General features: G+C 38.1%; 1 protein-coding gene and 1 pseudogene across 1 annotated transcript in view; both read right to left on the bottom strand.

Annotated features, from left to right (window-relative positions):
• CFHR5 (complement factor H related 5) overlaps positions 1–19,590 on the bottom strand; it is a 134,103-nt gene that overhangs the window by 40,550 nt on the left and 73,963 nt on the right. The gene's annotated exons all lie outside the window — the stretch shown is intronic.
• On the bottom strand, positions 3,115–3,945 carry LOC132026142 (large ribosomal subunit protein uL23-like; annotated as a pseudogene).

Raw genomic sequence — 19,590 nt, 5'->3', positions numbered from 1 at the left:
AAGATATTGCCTAATATAATGCTAGCAAAACTAGATGCACATTATCAAAAAATTCAAGAAGTAAGAAAACCAGAGGACTTCTATGGGTAGGGTCCCTAACTCTTCCTTGATGTCAGCATTTCCCCCAGCGAAGGCTTCCTTTCAGAAGTCAGAGCTTCCTTGTGGAACTCTATCAAGTTGACCCCCAGAAGAGGCTCAAAGAGAAGAAAAACTTGTCCCATGCTGTCGCACATGAAGTATTCAAGAACAGACTTTTTCCAAATCAAGTCCTGTTTTTCTACCACAAAAAAGAAACTAAAATGTGAAGGTTCGCATCATCCCACAATGCAGGGACCCCTACGCCTTCCTGGATCAATGGTCCTGGCAGCTGCTGGACCCTTCACAGAATCCTGGGCGAGCAAGGGGCAGTGAACAATAGACAAGTGTCCAGAGAGGACTTAGGGTCCCTTCATGGTCATCAATTTTGTTACTGAACACGGGTCCATTGCCTAGTGCCCAGCAAGTCCAACACTGATGCTGGTTTTGTGGTAGAGAAAAGGGTTTTATTGCAGGGCACCAAACAAGGAAATGGGAGAAAATTTCTCAAATCTGCCTCCACAAAGGGTTGCAGTTAGGTGTATTTAAGAACAAGGGGGTGGGGGGGCACGCCTGGGTGGCTCAGTGGGTTAGGCCACTGCCTTTAGCTCGGGTCATGATCTCCGGGTCCTGGGATCAAGTCCCTCATCGGGCTCTCTGCTCAGCAGGGAGCCTGCTTCCCTTCCTCTCTCTCTGCCTGCCTCTCTGCCTACTTGTGATCACTCTCTGTCAAATAAATAAATAAAATCTTAAAAAAAAAAAAAAAAGAACAAGGGGGCAGGATGTCATAGGTATGTAGGTTGAATGGATATAGGGGAAGATTATGGTCCAACAGGGGGATAAACCCCCAAAGGACTATGTTGATTGGATATAGGGGAAAAGAGAAGTGTTCTCCTTTCTGGGTATGGAAATTCAGGAACCCTATCTTTTCATGGGACACATATCCATTAAATGTCAGGGTAGCATGAAGATGGGGGAGAGCTCAGAATGTGTCATCACAGAAGTTACTTTCGTTTACTCCTGGTCCTGTCTGTGCAACTGCAAGAATTCTTTTTGGTTTGTTCCAGGCTCAGCCAGTCTTGCTGGTGGTCCGTCAACTTCTGCAAAACAAGCTCATAAGTCAGTCAGGTTAACCAGAGTTTCCTTAGGGTAGAACAGTGAAGCATTTAATTCAATGTTTTGGTTTCACTACCTGTGGAATGAAGACCTTTGCTTTCTTAGACTATTTTGGGGAGTAAAGTTTTGGATCACAGGGGCTGTGTTATCTAGGCTCTCTCTGAGGACACTTGTGTCCATGGTCTAAACCTGGAGAGTGTTCCCCAGTATTTTTTTAATCAATTAAAATTTTAATTACAAAATAGTGATTCGAAAGCTCCACATATTACTCAGTGCCCTTCAAGGTCAGTGCACTTTAAATCCCCTCACCAGTTTCACCCATCCCCCAGCCCACCTCCCCTTTGGTAACTATCTGTTTGTTCTCTATGATTAAGAGTCTAGGTTTTGGCTTCTTTTTTTTTCTTTGTTCATTTGTTTTGTTTCTTAAATTCCATATAGGAGTGAAATCATATGGTATTGGTCTTTCTCTGACTTAGCTCATTTAGCATAATACTCTCTAGATCCTTCCATGTTGTTGCAAATAGCAAGATTTCATCCTTTTATGGCTGGATAATAATCCATTGTGTGTGTGTGTGTGTACAGCTTCTTTATCGATACATCTATCGATGGACACTTGGGCTGCCTCTATATCTTGGCTACGTAAATAATGCTGCAATAAGATAGGGGTGCATAGGCCCCTTCAAATTAGTGTTTTCATATTCTTTGTGTAAGTACCCTGTTGTGTGATTACTGGATCATAGGGTAGTTTTATTTTTAACTTTTTGAGGAACCTCCATACTGTTTTCCACAGTAGCTGCACCAGTTTGCTTTCCCACCAACAGTGCAAGAGGGTTCTTTCACCAATGTCATATAGTTCAGAGTTTTACCCCTTTGGTTAGGTTTATTCCTAGGTATCTTCTTATTTTTGGTGCAATTGTAAATGGGATTTTTTCCTTAATTTCTCTTTATGCTGCTTCATTATTAGTGTATAGAAACACAAAAGATCCTGTGACTTCACAGAATTCATTTATTAGTTCCTGCAGATTTTGATGGAGTCTTCTAGGTTTTCTCTATATAGTATCATGTCATCTGCAAATCAAAGTTCTACTTCTTCTTTACCAATTTATATATATCTTATTTCTTACTTGATTGGTATAACTAGGACTTCTGGTACTATGTTGAATAAAAGTGGTTAGATCATCCTTGTCTTGTTCCTGACCTTAGGGGGTAAGCTCTCAATTTTTCCCCATTATGATGTTCATTGTAGGTTTTTCACAGATGACCTTTCTTATGTTGGGGGTGTGTTCCCTCTAAACTCACTTTGTCAAGAACTTTTATCATGAATGGATGTTGTATTTTATCAAATGCTTCTTCTGCATCTATTGAAATGATCATATTGGTTTTTATCCTTTCTCTTACTGATGCGATGTATCACATTGATTTGCAAATATTGAACCACCCTTATATTCCAGGAATAAATACATTTTATCATGGTGACTGATTTTTTTTTTTAATGTATTGTTGGATTCTACTTGCTAGTGTTTTGTTGGGGATTTTTGCCTCTATGTTCATCAGAGATATTGGCCTATTGTTCTTTTTTGTGGGGTCTTTAATGGGTTTTGGTATCAGGTAACACCGACCTCAGAATGAATTTTGAAGTTTCCTTCTATTTTGCAGGATAGTTTGAGTACAATAAGTGTTAAGTCTTCTTTATATGTTTGGTAGAATTTGCCATAGAACTGTTTGGTCCTGGACTTTTGCTTATTGCGAGTTTTTTTTTTTATTATTATTACAATTCAATCTCCTTGCTGGTAATTAGTCTGTTCAAATTTTTTATTTCTTCCTGCTGCAGTTTTGGCTATTTATGTGTTTCTAGGAACTCATCCATTTCTTCTGGGTTGTCTAGTTTGTTGGCATATAGTTTTTTATAATATTTTATGACAATTATTTGTTCCTGTGATGTTGGTATTTCTCCTCTTTCATTGGTGATTTTGTTTATTCAAGACCTGTTTTTTTAGGAGTCTGGCTAGAGGTTTGTCTATTTTGTTGATTCTTTCAACCAACTCCTGGTTTCATTAATCTATTTTACTGTTTTTTTTAGTTTCTATTTTGTTTACTTCTGCTCTGATCTTTATTTTTTTCCTTATTTCTGCTGGCTTTAGGTTGTTTGTTCTTTTTCTAGCTCCTTCAGGTGTAAGGTTATGTTGTTTGAGATTTTTCTTGCTTTTTTTTTTTATCATGAAAAAACTGTATTTAGATTTAGCCAGCTGGACTCAGTTTAGATGATCCCAATTTTGTTGGCAACATCCAAAGCATCATAGTCAGGGGCCAGCCGAACGTATGCCTTCTTCTCTCCATCAGGCCTGATTAAGGTGTTGACCTTGGCTACATCCATGTCATAGAGCTTCTTCACAGCCTGTTTGATCTGGTGCTTGTTGGCCTTGACATCCACAATGAACACAAGTGTGTTGTTGTCTTCTATTTTCTTCCTGGCTGACTCAGTAGTCAGGGGGGGGAACTTGATGATGGCATAGTGGTCAAGCTTGTTTCTCCTGGGGGCGCTCTTTCGAGGGTATTTGGGTTGCCTTCGGAGACGCAGAGTCTTGGGTCCTCGGAACATAGGTGATGTGCGGATCTTTTTTTTTTTTTGTGACTGTGGATGCCTTTCAGCACCGCTTTCTTGGTTTTCAAAGCCTTTGCTTTGGCTTTGGCTTTGGCTTTGGGAGGGGCAGGGGCTTCCTTCTTAGCTTTCGGCGCCATCTTCCTTTTTCTTGCTTCTTGAGGTACATCTGTACTGCTATAAATTTCCGTCTTCAAATAGCTTTTGCTGCATTCCAAAGATTTTTGGATGACTATGCTTTCATTTGTCTCCATTTATTTCCTCTTTGATTTCTTGGTTGACCCATTCACTGTTATATAATTTTTTAATAAATATTATATATAAAATAAAATATTATTATTTTTATTTGATCATGTTATTTAATCTACATATAATTGCATTCTTTCCAGATTTTTTTCTTGTGATTGAGTTCTAATTTCATAGCAGTGTGGTCAGAAAAGATACATGGTAGGAATTTGGTATTTTTGAATTTCTTTTTTTTTTTTTTGTCAAGACTTATTTTGTGGATACATATGTGATCTATTCTGGAGAATGTTCCATGTGCACTTGAAAAGAATGGGTATGCTTCTCTTCTAGTGTGGAATGTTCTCAATATATTTTTTAGATGGAGCTGATCCAATATGTCACACAAAGTCACTGTTCCCTTGTTGACTTTTAGTCTGGGTGATCTATCCATTGAGGTCAGTGGGATGTTAAAACCCCCTACTATTATTGTATTACTATCAATTGCTTCCATATTCGTTAGTAGCTGCTTTATGTATTAGGGTACTCCCATCTTGGGTACATATTTACATGTGTTATATTTCTTGTTGGAATATTCCTTTTATGATTATATGGTGTCATTCTTTGTCTCTTGTGATAGTCTTTGTTTTAAAGTCTTTTTTGTTCAGTTTAGTCTTAATAGTGTTGTCAGTGCATTCAATCAACTCCAAGGATTGAGGATGGTGTTCACAACGAAAGTGTTGTAAAATCAGCCAAACAGCACAGATGCGTCAAAGCACCTGACCAGTACAATGGGTCTCTTAATCACTATGAAGTTTGAGAGAGGTAACCCAAGTAGGGATAATCTTTTCTAACACAATTTTAGCCACAGAAGAGGCATTGGAAAGCTTCAGTCCAGTGAGAAAACATACAAACCATTACTAAAACACTTTATTCTCGAGATGGAGGGAGCTGTATGAAATCCATTTGCCAAACCTCAAATTGTTCATTTGGCAATTTAATATGCCCAGGGCCAGTAGGGAGAGGTTTTCCAATATTGTAATTTGGACAAAAGGAACAACCAAGGTAGGCAGTTTTTGTGGGGTGGTTAACATTTCCCTACCAATATTGGTTCATGAACACTACCATTTTATCAGTAGAACAGTAGTTTAATGCATATTCAGTTGTAAGTAGTGGGAATTTTAGAATTCCTGCTAGGACTGGATAGTTATTTCGTCCAAACTAAAGTTCTTTTTATCAAACCAACAATGATTACATTTTTTATATTGTTCCTTCTTTTCTGGAGCCAATTTTTGGACATCTCTCATCAGTTTTTCTCAATCGTTATTTGAGAGACTATCCCTTTGAAACATAACAGTGGTTTAACTATTGGTCTCCGTGAGAGCTGCATATGTGGAAATATCAGCAAGGTAGTTTCCTTTAACATGCTGGGAGTCAGGTCTGGAATGTCTGAGAAGCTTAATAACAGCTATAGCCCCTGGCAAAAGTATGGTTTGTAATACATTTTGGACATAGGAACCATTTTTAAATGTATTCCCATTGGAGGTAAGACCTTATTGTTACCATAACATTCCAAAATTATGGGCAACCCCAGAGGCATCAGTATAAATGTTTAGTTTTACCCTTGGTCAAAGTACACACTCAGGTAAGGGCATATAACTCAGCCTGTTGGGCTGCAGTAGCCAAAGATAAAGGTGCTGTCTCAGTGACTTCAAAAGGAGTTGCAATAGAAATGCTTGGCATAATATTTACCATTTTTATCCTTTAATTAGTAACCATCAGTAAACTATGAAAATGCATTGGTAGTAGGGTTGGCTAGAGGGGTTTTCTATAAACTGTCACAGGGAGTCAAAAGGTGCAAATTTCCATCCTCAGCCTAACCTATGGTTTTCCATAGGCAAAAATGGAGTGTTACAGGGACTAGTGTAGCAGAGAATGAGACCCTGAGCCTTGTAATCTCCTGTAATGGGCTTGATACACTGAAGGGATTCTCCATTTATAGGGAATTAATACCAGGGAGAAGTTTTGCGTGGTCCATTTGAATTCTGATGGGAGGTACACTGTGGACTCTGTGGATATCACTGAAGGCTTTCCCATAAAGAGGACGGTGGTTGATCTAATGGGAGCAAATGATCCAATGTCCTCGGACTCTGCTCTAGCACCATTAGAGACCAAGTATAGAAAAGATGCCAAAGCATCATTTATTTTCCTTGCTCGACTATTTTAGTTATTACTGTCAAATTCTAGAATTATTTCCCCCTTTTGGTAGAAAGAAACGCCTGCATGGTATTTTTCTAAGAAATCTTGAAATAAATACAGGTGGAGGAACTAAAGAGAAAGGAATTGTGTATCTCTCAAAGAGCCTAGACAAAAGGGAATAGATTCAGAGACAGGAACTTGTTGGGGTTTATTAGAGCCCACTACTGTTGGAACTGGTTTAGTACTCCAAGGCAGGGACTGCTTTATAGCAATGGGGTTGATCTCCAAGAATGAAGCTCTGGTGTTAGTAGGAGAAGGAAGAGCTTTCATTCCCATTCTGAAGAATGGTTCCTCTGATCTGATTGAGAGAGAAGACTGGGAAGAGCCCCTTAGCTCCTTGGAGCCCCATCAGTGGTAATTAGGAGGACATTAAAAAGGTTGGCCAGAGGGTCGAAGGCATCTGGAGCACTTTCCAATGCCCTTGGTCTTTGCAATAAGAGCAGAAACTAAGTTTCCAGTTTTGTTTAAAGGTCTTAATTCCCTGGAGTTGAACACTGAAAATTTGAATACTCTTTCCTTTAAATAATTCATCTAGGGTGCAAGTGAGCTGGTTTGCTAAATTAACTAAATCTGGAGCGGATATGATTTCCCATTACATCATGGCCTTTTTAACTAAAAGGGAAAGATCTCAGATCTGCCCATTAATAAAGTGTTAAATGCTACCTAAGGGGATTCAACATCTAAGATAAGACCAGAATTTTTTTTTTTTTAAAGATAGTTTGGAATCAAGGGTAATAATCATGAACAGATTCATCAGGCTTTTGTGTTCAAGCCTGAATTTTTTTCCAATCGACAGGCTTTCTAAAAAAGCTACTATAGGGGTGTCTGGGTGGCTCAGTCAGGGCATGATCCTGGGGTCCTGGAATGGAGCCCAGCATCTGGGCTCCCTGCTCAGTGGAGAGCCTGCTTTCCCTACTCCATCTACCTTCTGCTCCCCTGCTTGTGGTCTCTTTCTCTTCTAAATAAGTAAAATCTTTTTTTTTTTTTTAAGCTACTATAATTCTTCAGTGGAGATCTCCAGCAAGTGTTCTAGCATCTTGCCAAAAGTTAGGGCTCTGTTTCTCTAAATCCTGTTCAAGATGTTCCCATCAGGCTAGTTTCATCTAACATTTGGACTGATTCTCATCAACAAGCATGTGGACTAATTAATATAAATCTGAGAAATCAGGTTGGCAAGTTTGAAAACCTATGTTAAATTCTTCAGCAAACTTATGAGGGTCCTCAGTCACTATAGGAATCTCTTTATGGCTCACAATTCAGCCTTAGCCCAGGAACAAAAGAAACTTGGGATTTATTTAGATCCTCAGAAGACTTAACTTTAAAGGGGCAGATTTTAACAGGTTTGGGAGAGGAAGAGGTGGAGGAAGTTTCAGAGGAAAACAGAAATTTAGCAAAAAGATTAGAATAAGGGATCAGAGGGTACAGAGGAGATGGGAAAGGTGCAGAGAGAATAGAGGAACGTGATGCTAGAGATGGGGCCTGAGCATAAGACAGCTGTTGTGTCAAAAAGATGAAAGAGCGGGAAAGAAGAAGCCTCAGAAGACTTTCTGCCTTCTCTCTCTCTCTCTTTCTCTCTCTTTTAAATTTTTGCCTTCAATAATAGATTGTATTTTGCAGAACTGATTTTGGATTCCTTGTCCAATTTGAATTCCAAATGATGAGGTTTGGAAGTTTCAAAATCCCAGTTAAGATGGGAAGCTCATTCAGTTTTATCAATTTTAGGTCATGGCTGCCCAACTCAGTTTGGGGACAGTTAAGTTTGGGGAGATTGGAAGTTCTGCCTACTGAAGTTCTAGATTACTTTTGGTTCAATCAGTCCACTTAGATACAAATGTCCATGCAGAGGGATGATAGTTTTTAAACCTAAAACTGACCAAAGTCCGACAAGTTGGGGCGGGCACCTTCAAAGCCTTTTGAGGACTAGGATCCCATTTCTTAGAGGTTTTGTTCTGTTTTTCTCTAGGGCAAAAAGAAAATTTCTAAAGAGCACTGTTTTGACAGGAACAGCCTGGTTTCAGAAAGAATTGGAACAAAGGCCAGCACAGTTCCAGTAAGAACAGCCTGGTTGCAAACAGAAGTCAGACCAAAGGTCAGCGCATTTCCATTAGTAGCAGTCCAGTTCCAAAACAGAGCTGGACCAAAGGCCAAAAGACTGCTCTCGGAGATGTTTTTAAAAGGGGGAGGCAGTGCTTAAAACTTACCCCAAATAAAGCCTGGAGAGACTGAACACAATTTGGAGAGCTCAAAACCTAGGAGAAAACTTACCCTCAAACTCTAAGGTCAGGGAGAAAGTGGTAAGCCCAGTCAGCTCTGTGTGTACCAGCACCTGTTTGCTCACTAGCCTTGGAGTTCTTGGGAAGGGGGTTCTTTTCTAGATCCCACTTCCGATCACCAAGTAATGTAAAAATTAAGCTGCTAGTCATTTTTCCAGCCAAATATAGGTTAATTAGGAATAGCAGAGGGAGCACCTGGGTGGCTCAGTTGTTAAGCACCTGCCATCAGCTCAAGTCATGATGGGATCAAGCCCCGCATAGGGCTCCCTGCTCATCAGGAAGTCTGCTTCACCCTTTCCCACTCCAACTGCTTGTGTTCTCTCTTTCACTGTGTCTGTCCCTGTCAAATAAATAATTAAAATCTTTAAAAGTAGGGGGGCGGATAGCAAAGAATTGCAATCCAGGATAAGCAAGCTCAGGCAAAACCATAGGCAGGTCTGGAAAACAAAGGTGGGGTATGCTCTTTTATAGAGGAGAGGGGAAGTGCAGAAGGCCTTTTTATTTTATTTTTATTTAAAGATTTTATTTATTTATTTGACAGAGAGAGAGAGATCACAAGCAGGCAGAGGGGCAGGCGGGGGGGGGGGGGGGAGCAGGCTCCCTGCTGAGCAGAGAGCCCGATGCGGGACTCGATCCCAGGACCCTGGCATCATGACCTGAGCTGAAGGCAGTGGCTTAACCCACTGAGCCACCCAGGTGCCCCCAGAAGGCCTTTTTAAACAAAAAGTCTATTGGAGGGGCACCTGGGTGGCTCAGTGGGTTAAAACCTCTGCTTTTGGCTCAGATCATGATCTCAGGGTCTGGGATTGAGTCCCGCATCGGGCTCTCTCTGCTCAGCAGGGAGCCTGCTTCCCCCTCTCTTTCTGCCTGCCTCTCTATTTGTGATCTCTCTCTCTCTGTCAAATAAATAAATAAAATCTTTTAAAAACAAACAAAAAAGACATACAAAACAAAAAGAAGTCTACTGGAGTAAACTGGGAGTTTGAAGGATAGTGGCTTCTCATTGGCTACGTTGTGACTGTATCTCATTGGCTGGACTGTGGGGCAGGGGAAGAAGAAAGCCTTTCTTCCTCCTGGTGGAGTAGTTACGTGGTATCCATGTGCAAGGTCCCTCTCTTCCTGTTGGATTTGCAATTTATAAGAAGTGGTATGTCATGAGAGCATCTCCTGCTGAACCTACAAATTCCATTTTAGTGAGGTTTCCCTTTATTAATTTTCACAGTATTAGAGCTAATTTAAGGTGATTAGTTAATTAAAATAGACATGAATTTAGAGTTAATGGCATTCAATATAATACAGTTATCTTACACGAGTTCACTAATCACATAACTTCATGTTAACCCTGTTACAAAATTAGTCAACAAAAATAACTTAGAATGATAACTGACTTATATCATAAATTATTCATTGGTGATTTAAACATAACTGTTGGGAGCAAATGATTTACATATATGTAAGAGGAATAAGAATTTGTACATAAACTTTTTAGCAACAGTTATATTTTATAGCATGCATATTTAAAAACAACTCCCAAAATGTTTTTGGTAACCTGAAACCTTTAAATCATTTCCAAATAGGACGAAAGAATGAAATATTCATTGCTGAACATAGGTTTATTTACTTTTGACTTCCCTATTTCAAACAAACTAAAGATAAAGTTTGGTTAGTAAACGTGTTTGTTTACTAACTGCTGGTTAGTAAACATGTTTCATGCTTTGTTGAAACACTGCGCTACGAGGAACTGTGTTTCTAGAAATTATAAAATGTGTTACAAATCTAAACAAAAATGCTGGTGTAACAACAGTTCACAATTGCTTACTAATATTTCACTAGAAATTTAGGTTTCTATGGGCTGAGAATTCTAACTCTTATGTGGTTAAAGTGACTACAAATAAAAACATTTTCATATGTAAGCAAAGTAGATTATATGCCTTCAGTAAAAGAAAGTATGAGAAACAGAAATGCATTTTTTTGAGGGAAAAGAAAGTAATTTTGTCCTAAAGAGAGGCTGGAAAGGAGGAAAAACATAGGACAAAATCTGAATGTAAAGGGGAAAAAAAAGTGTAAAGATTTATGGAAAAGGAATCTTTGAGAAGGAATTGTATGTGAAGTTAGGACTGCCTAAGATTCAAATAAAGTAATTAAATTACATAAATGAACTTTCATCAAAAGTACACTGGTAGAAAATTAAAATTGGGCTTTCACTTAGGCAAACTTGAACTGTTGGTTTGTTCTTGGTAAGAGATATAAAAGGCCTCGGCTTTTCTGCTTAGAAAAGAGGGTTTTATGTTTTATCAAAGTCTGTGTTTTATGGTATCTTTATCATCAGATTTTTGATTACTTAATGAAACTGAATCTTCTCAATATTAAGTGTTTTGCTCACAACTATGTCACCTTCTGCATTTGCCTTTGAAATCTTTCATTGTCACTTTGTTTAAACAGAATTGTTGTTTCATAATGATTTGTGATCTTAATCAAATGTTCAAACCTTTTTACATTCTTTGACAAAGGTCCCAATATCAAACTCTAACATGAAGTCTTTTGACCACAAACTGTCTAGAGGATCCCTGGAACATCTGGAAGGATTTGTTCTTCTAACATAATAGAGACATTAAACTAATTAGGTGTATTAGGTGTATTCGGTGTGCTAAATAACATGAGAATCATTGTCAAATAAGTGATACCCTCTTTGATTATACTTGTATAGATATGTTGTTATAATAAGTGTTTTAGAAATTATATGAAATTCCTAAAAATCTGATAGGCAACTATAACCAGTTACAGTTGTATTTATTATCTTAAAATGTGTGTCACAGTTATAACCAAACTTCTTAATTGTGTTGTAATAAACCCTAATCAGATCCTTACCCATTGCCATTTTTAAGTCTTTTATCATTTACAGGTAATTATACTTTCTCTCAGATGGTTTTTATAAGTGTTTCTGAAAAAACTCTTCCTCAAAAACATTCATGAAAATGACTCTAGAACACAAGTTTCTTGTAACTTTAAGATCAAAAACTGAACTGGGTAAGCAATTTCCAAGACTAATGGAAAAACCAGATTTAAGCAAACCAAGAATTAATTACATGGGACTGAATATTGAGGAAGATGATTATTATAGTATGACTGGTTTTTAGAAATATTGCTTATTTTTTAAGGTTTTGTTCCATATTTAAGGAAACCTTTTCTCTTAAGCTAACTGATTTGTGGCAAATTACACCTTTTTAAGCAGAACTAAAATATTTATCTTTTTCTCCCTAACTGATCCCTCCAGAATTCAGAAACCCAGTAAGCATTCTTTTATCTTCTTGGCAATAGACTTATTTGCATAAGTTCAATAAGAATGTTCTCCTTGTAACAGAACACAATTGGAAATATAGGCAATATTACCAAGGCTTTGACTATAATGTCATATTTGAGAGAAAAATGCATAGACTTAGATATAACCAAACATCCTCAAGGAAGTAAGATTGACTTTATAGAGCCAATAAAGACTCTTGGAAAATCAGCCTCATACTCTGCTTACAGGGTTCCCAAAAGCCTTACCAGTTACGTTAAAAAAAAAAAAAAGTTACTTCCTGGAAAGTGCCAGAACCCCTCAAGCTATTTTGAGGACCTTGAGAAGTAACCCAAACCTATAGGTATTGCAGGCAGAGTCTGAGGGCAAGTATTTGGGTTGGCTTCTTAGCCTTGAGAGGTTGTTAAAAATTCAAATCTAAGAATTCTTTTTTTTTTTTAAGATTTTATTAATTTATTTGACAGAGAGAGATCACAAGTAGGCAGAAAGGCAGGCAGAGAGAGAGAGGAGGAAGCAGGCTCCCTGCTGAGCAGAGAGCCTGATGTGGGGCTCCATCCCAGGACACTGGGATCATGACCTGGGCCGAAGGCAGAGGCTTTAACCCACTGAGCCACCCAGGTGCCCCCTGTTCATTGTTTTTGAGGTTTTGTTTCCTACCTATAAACTAGACTAAATCCTGAATTCTTCTACTTCCTTCCAAAGTCTGGCTACAACTCTCCATAATAATGTTTCTAATTTTCTCCCACCTAATTGACTTAGAATCACTAAGAAGTCAAACATCCTTTTTCTTGAAGTCCTACAAACTGAACAGGAATGACATTATGTAAGCTTCAGGGAAATAATCCTAATAGCTCATATATAGACAGTCTTCATACCTGTCTCTATGGGCCACTCAAAAATATAACTCGAGACACTCAAGCTACAAATCAGGAAAATCGGTCTGACTGCCATTGCCTGCCTTCCCTCTTTGAAGATGCTCTTTGAGCCTGACATCTGTGCAGGTGGTTGTGGACAGGCTTGAATTCCACAGGCTTGGAAGACCCCAGCTCCCCAAGGCCAGCAAATGGGGTATACACTGCACATTATGGGCTACATAGGCCAGGTTAGGCAGAGACCTGGCACAGGTCAAACATCAAGGCCAGATCATGGGAACAGGGTCTTGAGGGTCCATGGCATCTACTTAATTCCAAGTGCTAACCTACACAAATGTGCACATTTCCCAGAGAAATTTATCCACGTGCAACAGATGCAAATGCCTTTTTGTTCAGTGAGTAGATAAACATAGATAAACAAGAACTCTGCAATTATCCAATGAATTACGTGATCACTGTATGAGTTGTGGAGTCAGCCAGTTCTCCTAACATTAGAGATTTTTCATCACAAGCTTATTGGCATGTACTTTAATCCATGGGAGAAATCTCCCCCTAGGGAGGCAAACCCAGAATCATGTGGGCCTCCTGGATGCTCCTATTTAAGGCAGCCATGGAGGCTTAATGGGGTGGACAGGTGGGAGGCTTATGACTTGTTACAGATTTTTTTAAGAGGCTCTACACCCCATGTGAAGCCCAATGCTGGACTTGAACACCTGACCCTGAGATCAAGACCTGAGCTGAAATCAGGAGTTGGATGCTTAACTGCCTGAGCTACCCAGGTCCCCTTGATGGATTTTAACAGAAATAGTTAAATGTCCCAATAAGCATTGGCTTCTGATCTATCCACCATCTAAACATTCATTTGTTCATGGGAAATCTGTCCATTTCAAAGAAAAATGACTAGGTAGAGTGTAGAGGACTCCAGCTAAGGTATAATTATTGACAGATTTGGTAGCCGGTATTTTGATTGACCCATTCAATCCATGAATCAAGCAGTTGGAATGACATTATATGAAAGGCTATCTCTTCTTAAAGGAGTCTTGTCTAAAATCCTTACAAAGAGGTATAAATCTATTTGGTGCAAAGAAATGGGTGGTAAGGAAAAGAATGTGCAGGAGCAAAGGTTGTGCATTGACAAAGGTGGAGATGTTGAGCCAGTAGGTAATGACCGGGGAAAGGCTGAAGCAAGGTACAGTAACCCTGGTCGTAACAGCTCAAAAGGTAATATCCATGGACTGGCAGGTATAAGTGACAGCAGTACTTGGGACTAAAGAGAAGTTAGGTCCAGATAAGACCAAAAGTCTCCAATATTGTGAACATATTAGAGTTTCTGGTGTCAGATCCAGCAGAGAGGTTCCCCCCTTTTGCCATAGACAGAGGAATGCAGCAGATAAGAGTGTGGTTTCTCTAAGTGAAAGAGGAAAAAACAGCAAGGTAAGAAGCAGCAGGGACAAAATCACATACAGGCCTAATCCAGTCATCTTGGGAAAGCTTCAAGTCCTGGAAATCTTTATGTCAAGTTGGGGTGCAGGTCCAGTCAGGGTTTGGTGGTTTCTTTAGTTATATAAATGTGAATCTAAGAATCTATTCCTTGGAGTCTGACACTACAAGGATTGGTTAACACTACTTGATTTGGGTTTTTCTCATGGGGTTGGAGAGAGTCTTTCTGGAGATGCCTTTTTCAATAGATGAATCCCCCATGTCATAAGGTATGATGTTCAAGGTCTTCATCCCTTGGGAGTACACTGTGAAAAGACTGCTATACAAAGTGTGGTTATTTTTAAGAGAGACCATTAGTTCTTTACAATTTGAAGTATAGCTCCTTTTATAAACTGAGTCAAAGAAGCAGGGGTCAGGGATATTGAGTGTCCTGTTACAAAGAGAACAGATTCTTACTGAATTTGTGCAAATATATTGTAATGAAACCTAAGAATATTTAATAAGAGTTTCAGAATTCTGGAGGGATCAGATAGAAAAGGATAAATGCTTTAACCTTTGTTGTAAAGATTGTACTTGACCAAATTGCTGTTAAGTCATAGATTGTTTAAAGAGATAAAAGAGTCTATTAAATCTGGAAAAACATATTAAAGCAATCAGTTTTCCATTTGAGTTTTAGAAATTCTACCAAGTTCAGTGTTATGATCTTAAATTTATCAAAACCTGTGATCTACGGTGCTTGTCAAGTCTTTGTCACGAATCTCTTGGAAGATGAAGTACTTAAACAATAACTTCCCATAAATGACAAAGACATAAAAATAAGAATGACTAGAGATCTGAGGAGAGTTCATTATGATGTAATTGACAAGGAAATTGGGTTATTTAATAGTAGATAACACTTCAAGATAATAATACCAGGACATATCAGATTTCTAGGAGTTTCATACCATTTCTAGAACACCTATTTTAACAGTATCCATATAAATATCTATACAAATCAAAGGAATTTTAGCATCAATTACTTGACAATGCTTCCTATATACCAAATAAGCTTAAATTAGCATAACGGCTCCCTTTTTACAAGAAGAGGGAACAAACATGAGACTTTCCAGAGGGTCTCTGGAAGTTCTGTTATTTTTAGGTCAAAAAAACTTGACTTAAAATTTGATTTGAAAAAGTTTGTCAAAAATGTCCATTTTTTTTTTTTATAGTACCTGGGTGGCTCAGTCAGTTGGACTGACTCTTGATTTTGGCTTGGATCGTGATCTCAGGGTCATGAGATCAAGCCCCATGCCAAGCTCTGTAGTCAGTACAGTCTGCTTGAGATTCTGTCTCCCTCTGCTCCTCCCCCTGCTCATATTCGCGTTCTCTCAAAAAAAAAAAAAAAAACTAGATCTCAAATATATGAAAATGTCTTAAACACTTGATTGAATATAATCATAGACCATTATAAAGTGATATTTAATTATCTATTTGATCAAAATGACAATAAAAGATTTCAAAGGCAAATATAATGGTCACATACTTACAAGCAAAACTTACCTCTTTTAATACACAGAAGACCTCCGTTTACTTGAGTAATCAAGAAGCTGATGAAGACCAGCCACAGAAATGTTGTTTACTAGGCAGATTATATTAAAGGCAAAGAAAAACCTTTGTTTACAACTTCTTACTGAGAGTGGACCAATGTAAATAAAGTTTAGTATTAACAGAAAACCAAATTCTAATTATATACCAATGTAATTTTTATCTTAAAATTACCTTTTTAAAAAACCTAAACCTAATCTTGACTACTTATAAAATTCCTTTCTTAATAGTCCTTTTCCATAAACCTACAACTTTAAAGATCTGTGTAGGGTTTGTCTAATTTTAAAAATTCAGGAACAGGGTGCCTGGGTGGCTCAGTGGGTTAAGCTGCTGCCTTCGGCTCAGATCATGATCTGGGGTCCTGGGATGGAGTCCTACATCGGGTTCTCTGCTCAGCAGGGAGCCTGCTTCCCTCTCTCTCTCTGCCTGCCTCTCTGTCTACTTGTGATCTCTCTCTGTAAAATAAATAAATAAAATCTTAAAAAAAAAATTCAGGAACAATGATTTTGCTTTAGAACAAAATTAATTTTCCTTATAAAGTCCATCATACCTTTTCTTATAAAAAGAATTCTATTTTTTAACCTATTGCTCATATATAGTCATTTTCTCTCTCACTGTTTCTAGTAGTTTCATTTTAAAAATGCTAACAATTTCATCAGTTCAAATGTCTTTTTTTTTCAATTTCAAAAATGTATAAAGCTTATCTAGAAAAGAAATGATACAGGATACATTACAGGATAATGATAGATTTACCCTTAGAAGATAACATAATTGCTTATGCATTACATTGGGGAAAATTCTTAAATATTAATATTAAATTAATATTAATATTAATATCATTAATATTAAGTATTGTTGTTTCAGTGAGTTAATAAGCACAAAATTATTCCCATTTTCTACATTTATGTTTGCAAATACCTACTTTTTTTTAAGATTTTATTTATTTGACACAGAGAGCACAAGTAGGCAGAGAGGCAGGCAGAGAGAGGGGGGGAAGCAGGCTCCCTGCTGAGCAGAGAGCCCAATGCAGGGCTTAATCCCAGGACCCTGGGATCATGACCTAAGCTGAAGGCAGAGGCTTAACCCACTGAGTCACCCAGGCACCCCGCAAATACCTACATCTTAATGAAAGAAGTTCATTACTTGAAAGATGTTACTGTTACTTGAAAGACTGATTATACAGTTTATACCATCTTTTAAATAACCTTTTTTAATAAAAGGTAAACTTACATGTAAAAGCAAATGGGAATATCCCCATGGTTAACTCATTGACACTACATTATAAACAGTCCTTCAAGTAACATCTTTGGTTCTTCGTTAAAATATATGTTTGTTAAATAGGTGATGGGGATTAAGGAAGGCACTTGTGATGAGCACTAATGTTAGTTTTAACTAACTGGAATTTTTTAAAAAAATTTTATTTATTTATTTGACAGAGATTACAAGTAGGCAGAGAGGCAGGCAGAGAGAGAGAGAGGAGCAAGCAGGCTCCCTGCTGAGCAGAGAGCCTGATGCGGGGCTCGATCCAAGGACCCTGGGATCATGACCTGAGCCGAAGGCAGAGGCTTTAACCCACTGAGCCACCCAGGTGCCCCTAACTAACTGGAATTTAAATAAAAACTTAAAAATAAGTAAAAACAAGCAAGCAAATGTTATATCTATTTGTTGTTGTCTGGCTACAAGTCTGAAAAGACAAGCAACAAAGTGTGAGTCTGCTAAAAACAAAAACAAAAACAAAAACTCCAGTTTGCCATTGAGGAGTTATCACTGTATATATACAAGACAGAAATGGTCATTCCTGTACTGCCTTTTGTTGCTCAGCTATTGTGATCTATGAATGTCTTTCAAACACATGGGTCATCCCCAGCAAGAAATATGTGTCTGCCTTCAGCTTGGGTCATGATCCTGGGGTCCTGGGATCAAGCCTTGTGTCAGTTCAGTGGAGAGTATGCTTCTCCCTCCCCCTCTGCCTGCCACTCTGCATATTTATGGTCTCTCTTTCTGTGTCATATAAATAAAGCCTTAAAAAAAGAACCCTAAATATATAAAAACATATAAGTAAAATTTTAATCAACTGACATGTATTTCCTATTTTGCATTTTATGAAATTATCCTGTTTTATTTATAGATAATAAATGAATCTAATAAAGTTTATGAATAATAGATAAAATTGAAGATCTATATTACTCATTGATCTGTATAGATGTAATGTGTGTGTTTTCTATTTAAACAAATGTTAGTCATAATTCATCAATGGTGATTGACCATAGTTTGAAAACTAAGAGGGTATGGTAAATCCTTCCATAGGAAGAGTCAGCTCTCATGGGAGTTCCAACAAAAAGGTGGTAACCCAAGATTCTGTTTCCTTCCTTAAGTGCCAATGTTCTAATTTCACAGATGCCTAAGGAATTACAGCCATTAGGATATGTTGTACCTACTTCTGCTTCTGCTGTCTATTGTCTCAGGTGACCAGGTTTGACCTAAGATTATAGCTATTTTTTTAAATTTATTTTTTATTTATTTTCAGCATAACAGTATTCATTATTTTTGCGCCACACCCAGTGCTCCATGCAATCCATGCCCTCTATAATACTGACCACCTGGTACCCCAACCTCCCATCCCCCGACACTTCAAACCCCTCAGATTGTTTTTCAGAGTCCATAGACTCTCATGATTCACCTCCCCTTCCAATTTCCCCCAACTCCCTTCTCCTCTCTATCTCCCCATGTCTTCCATGCTATTTGTTATGCTCCACAAATAAGTGAAACCATATGATAATTGACTCTTTCTGCTTGACTTATTTCACTCAGCATAATCTCTTCCAGTCCCGTCCATGTTGCTACAAAAGTTGGGTATTCATCTTTTCTGATGGAGGTATAATACTCGATAGTGTATATGGACCACATCTTCCTTATCCATTCGTCCATTGAAAGGCATCTTGGTTCTTTCCACAGTTTGGCGACCATGGTCATTGCTGCTATAAAACATTGGGATACAGATGGCCCTTCTTTTCACTACATCTGTGTCTTTGGGGTAAATACCCAGGAGTGCAATGGCAGGGTTATAGGGAAGTTCTATTTTTAATTTCTTGAGGAATCTCCATACTGTTCTCCAAAGAGGCTGCACCAACTTGCATTCCCACCAACAGTGTAAGAGAATTCCCCTTTCTCCACATCCCCTCCAACACATGTTGTTTCGTCTTGCTAATTTTGGCCATTCTAACTGGTGTAAGGTGATATCTCAATGTGGTTTTAATTTGAATCTCCCTGAGGGCTAGTGATGATGAACATTTTTTCATGTGTCTGATAGCCGTTTGTATGTCTTCATTGGAGAAGTCTCTATTCATATCTTCTGCCCATTTTTTGATATGATTGTCTGTTTTGTGTGTGTTGAGTTTGAGGAGTTCTTTATAGATCCTGGATATCAACCTTTTGTACTGTCATTTGCAAATATCTTCTCCCATTCTGTGGGTTGCTTCTTTGTTTTCTTGACTATTTCCTTTGCTGTGCAGAAGCTTTTGTGCCCCCAAACTACTAGAACTCATACAGCAATTCAGCAATGTGGCAGGATACAAAGTCAATGTACAGAAATCAGTGGCTTTCTTATACACTAACAATGAAAATACAGAAAGGGAAATTAGAGAATCAATTCCATTTACTATAACACCAAGAACCATAAGATACCTGGGAATAAACCTAACCAAAGAGGAGGTAAAGGATCTGTACTCGAGGAACTACAGAACACTCATGAAAGAAATTGAAGAAGACACAAAAAGATGGAAGACCATTCCATGCTCTTGGATCAGAAGAATAAACATTGTTAAAATGTCTATATTGGCTAGAGCAATCTAT

This window comes from Mustela nigripes, chromosome 10, assembly GCF_022355385.1.
Source record: "Mustela nigripes isolate SB6536 chromosome 10, MUSNIG.SB6536, whole genome shotgun sequence".
Lineage (NCBI taxonomy): Eukaryota > Metazoa > Chordata > Mammalia > Carnivora > Mustelidae > Mustela > Mustela nigripes.
The sequence above is the reverse complement of the archived record's forward strand: the minus strand, read 5'-3'. Positions and strand labels throughout refer to the sequence as shown.